Source organism: Choloepus didactylus, chromosome 18, assembly GCF_015220235.1.
Source record: "Choloepus didactylus isolate mChoDid1 chromosome 18, mChoDid1.pri, whole genome shotgun sequence".
NCBI lineage: Eukaryota > Metazoa > Chordata > Mammalia > Pilosa > Megalonychidae > Choloepus > Choloepus didactylus.
This window is the reverse complement of record NC_051324.1, coordinates 26792951-26796931: the sequence shown is the minus strand read 5'-3', so window position 1 is coordinate 26796931 and position 3981 is coordinate 26792951. Positions and strand designations below refer to the sequence as shown.

At 49.4% G+C, this 3981-nt stretch overlaps 1 long non-coding RNA gene across 1 annotated transcript; it reads right to left on the bottom strand.

The window, feature by feature from the left end:
• Window positions 1-1412: 1412 nt before the first annotated feature.
• Window positions 1413-2563, bottom strand: LOC119514998. The gene is made up of 3 exons (XR_005212908.1): window positions 2461-2563; window positions 1922-2066; window positions 1413-1697 (listed from the first exon to the last, which is right to left on the bottom strand). It is a non-coding gene; the product is annotated as an uncharacterized LOC119514998 (long non-coding RNA).
• Between the last annotated feature and the right edge of the window lie 1418 nt (window positions 2564-3981).

The window sequence follows — 3981 nt, the reverse complement described above, 5'->3', positions numbered from 1 at the left end:
TATGTTCACAAGGTTGTTAATCATATCAAAAGAATCCTGTGAGATGATAACCATCATCCTCACTTACAGAGTAGGACATTAGACTCAGAGAGGTGATGAACACAAGTTTTGTAACCCCAAAAGTGGACTTGCGAGTCAAAAGTTAAGGCTTTATAGCTCTTGAGCACACTGCCAAATCACTTTCCAAAAGTGTAGAGCCCATTTAAACCATAAGCAGCAGTGTGTGGGGGTGACAATTTCACCGCAACCTCACCAGCACTGGGGATTATCTTGCAAAAAAAAGGTTTTGTACTCAGTGAGTAACAAGCAGCTTCTTCCTCCTCGGAGCTCACATCCTAACCCAGTCCATGAACACAGGAAAAAGCTTACGGACGTGGATGAGATTGGGTTATGGAGGGGACAGAGCAGGCTGTGTCTGCGTGGGCTGGCATCTCAGGGACCTTGCTTTTCCACTGGGAAGGTCACTGTCTTTCCTTTGTCTAATCTAAAAGAGTTTCTTTGAAGCAATTGGATTTCAAGGACAAGAGGGACAGGCAGAAGCACATAACCTCCTGTAAAAATGCACAAGTATAAAAGGAAAGAAGAAGGACTGGGTAGATGGACTAGTAACATTCCCCCCCAAAACTTTTCACATCAAAACTTTTCACAACATCATGTCCCATGGTGGGACAGTTGTCCATCTGTTCTTTCAAGAGCCAGAGGGTGGTGGGGTGCTTGATGGTTTGCAGGGGGTCAGAGGTCCTGAAAGGATTTGAGATGGGACGTCTTCCTGGCTCAAGGGTGAGGATAGGCCAAGGGGGCCCCTGAGCAGGTGGCGAGGAAGGGACAGATGGAGGCCGACATCTGGAACTGCTTAGGGTGGTAGCTCCATGCAGCTGGGCCTGCACTGCCAGCCCCTTGCAATTACAAACTATTAAATGAAAGATTTTAGCAAAAGCATGCATTTCCTCTCCTCTTATTAATTCCACTTTTAGAGCGTTATTCCCCAGAAGTGTTCCCACAGTGCACCAAGGATGGGTATCACCGGTTAAGGCAAAACCGGAAAACTCCGTAACTGCCCATCCGTCAGGGCCAGGAGCACTATGTGGTGGAATGTTAGGAGCTTTCACCAAGAAGGAGGTAGAGCCGTAGTCAGAGAACAAAGCAAGCAAAGCATGTTCCAGAATGGTACGCTCAATGTGATTATACACATCTATTAATTGTGTGTGTGTGTGCACGTTCAAAAGAGCTTGACTCAGGGTTTATACCAAACTATTAACAGTGAGATGTAACATGAGTTGGAGGGAAATTAGATTTTATTTCGGTTCTATTTTATACATTTCTGCATTATTTGGAGAGTCTACAGCAGACTTCTTTTAAAAAATAATAATTTTTAAATGCTAAAGACAAATGGATGTCTTCATTTCCACGAACATCTTCCCAGCTAAGGCACAGCATGCCACTTCCCCATTTTTTCTGGCCACCTCCTCTGAGGGGAGGGCAAGGAGGCTCAGGGCTCTGTTTCCTCTGCCCCAGCTCTGTGGAATTGGCCAGTTTCCTGGAAGTCATTTAGCCCTTCTTAGCCTCAGCGTACCCCTCTATGGTACAGGCAGAGCCATTTCTGAGGCTCCCAGGCCGTTTGGGGGACGATGACACAGTGTTAGCCAAGCTCTACTAAGAGGCTCTACGGCAGCCGAACTCCGCGGTCACTGCAGTGTCTGTGTAGTGCCAGTGCCAGTGAAGGGAGGGTGAGGGAGAAAATAAGAAGGAAAGGAAGGCAGAAGGGAGAAGAAAGGAGAGGAGAAGGTAATTTCTTCTGGACTCAGTCCCTCGTCCACCTCCTCTTTGGCTGACCTCCCTCCCTCCCATGTGAGGTCCTTGGGCCTCTCAGGCCTTCACTTCCTTCCCTGACCCGACCCTTCCCCTCCTCCCCAAGGCTCACCTTTCCCGGGTCTCTGCAGCGAGCTCAGCTGTTCCCCTCGATAGACCTGGGCTTTACAGGCTGCTTCCAGCTTCACTGAGACCCAGCAGCTCATGGCTGTGGACCATGTGACAAGAGTGCCTTCTTTACTAGCAAAAGTGAGACTCTTGGAGAGAAAAAGCAGTGCGGGCCTCAGGCACCTCAGGGCAGAGTCAGAAGCAGAGAGGGTGGGCAGTGAGTCAGGGAAGTTGACAGGGGACTGCACTGGCTTGGGGGGGCATGGGAGACAGGCGGATAAAGGAGCAGGATAAGGGGGTGAGGGGGGTGCCTGTCAGTGAGCTTGGGCAGGTCTGATCACAAGGGGACCTAATGCCAGGATGCAGAGTTCCAAGCTGGGCAGCTGAGATTGAGATGGGACAAGAAGGTCAGGGCTTTGGGCACCTGCCCAGACCATCGCCAGCCAGCTTGGCCTCCAGGGCCCCGAGATGACTCGCCCTCAACTCACAGGGCCTGGGCTTTACCCGTTCGCTAAAACAGCGCTTGGCAGAGCTTCCCCTTACCTCCCCAGTGCCTGACACGGGTCCTGGCATTTAGTGGTGACTCCTCAGATATGTGTCAGATGACTGAGCCTCCTCCTGCCATTCTACTAACCAGCAAACCAGGTCACTCTCCTGACCCAGTTTTCCCGGTGTGCTCGGCCAAACCCAGGAAGAGCCAGATGGACGCGGAGCAGGAGTCCAGGGTGACTCAGAGGAGCACGGGCTGGTGGCGGCCCCCACTCCCGTCCTTCTCTGCAGTGGCATTGGATCAGGGGCAATTCCCGACACCGGCCTCTGCGGTGACTCACCTCCCGGAGGGTAAGAAAGGGGACTTTGTGTGTCTCCCCCGCGCTGGCTGCAGTGGCAGGAGCAGCCGAGTCTGCCTGGGCAGCACCGCCCCCCGGTGGCCGTGGCTGGGAGCTGGACGGAGGGGCCAGGGAGCCAGCTCGGGAGCCTCTCCCCAGCCCCCAGCTGACCAGCTGCGTGATTCGAGGCTCCAGGCCACCAGTAAACAGGGAAAGGGGTCACCACCTCCCTGAGGAGCAACTGGGCTTTGCCGTGGGAAAGTCCATAACAAAGAATGCAGTTCCTTCTCGGGAGCCCTAGCAGCTCCAGCCCCTCCTAGCTGCCCTGGGAAAAGGGCAAACAGAGCATCCCAGGTCTCTTGCTCCAGGCTTGCCTCTTACAGAGAGGGCCAAACCGGCCATTGCCCTCTAGCTGGGGAAAGAGTGAATGCCTTTTCTGTTGAAAACCTGGTTTGTCTTCCTGCTTTCTGCATCCCAAAGACCATGTGTCTGCTGCATTTTAAAAATAGGAGAGAACATCTGCATTCCCCCCTTTCTATTTTTAATTTTTCTCTTTGATTTATGGAAGCTCTTTACATATTAAAATGTTAAGTCTATCATATACGTTGCAACTATTTTTCTAAGCTTAGAATTTGCCTTTTGATTTTGCTTTTGTGATTTTGACATGCCAAATCTTTACATTTTCATGTGGCATGACCTTTTGATGTTTTCCTTTATATTTTCTTCCTTTGCTTTTTGCTTACCGGACTTTTCCCATTTGAACATCAGACAAATATTCCCCTGATTTTCTTCTAGATCTTGATTATTTCTTTTTTTCTTTTCTTCCCTCCTCCCCTTCTCTTCCTTTCCCCTCCTCCTCTCCCTGCCCCCCTCCTTCTTCTTCATTTAGCTTTTAAATCCATTTGGAATTAATTAATTTATTTATTTAGAGGTGAAGTAAAGATCTAAACTTGGTTTGTTTGTTTTTTCCAAATAGTTTGCCATTATTCAGCCTTTCCCTTTTTGAAGAATATTTCCTCTTTGATTTGTAACAACACCTTTATTATAAACTAAATACTTGTATGTACCTGACTGTGGTAGATTGAATCATATCTCCCACAAAGACATGCTCAAGTCCTGACCTTTGTCCTGTGGATGTGGACTGTTTTGTAAACAGGATCTTCGAAGACCCTGTTAAGATGAGGCCAACTTGTATCAGAGTGGGCCTTAATCCAATATGACTGGCATCCTTAAAAGC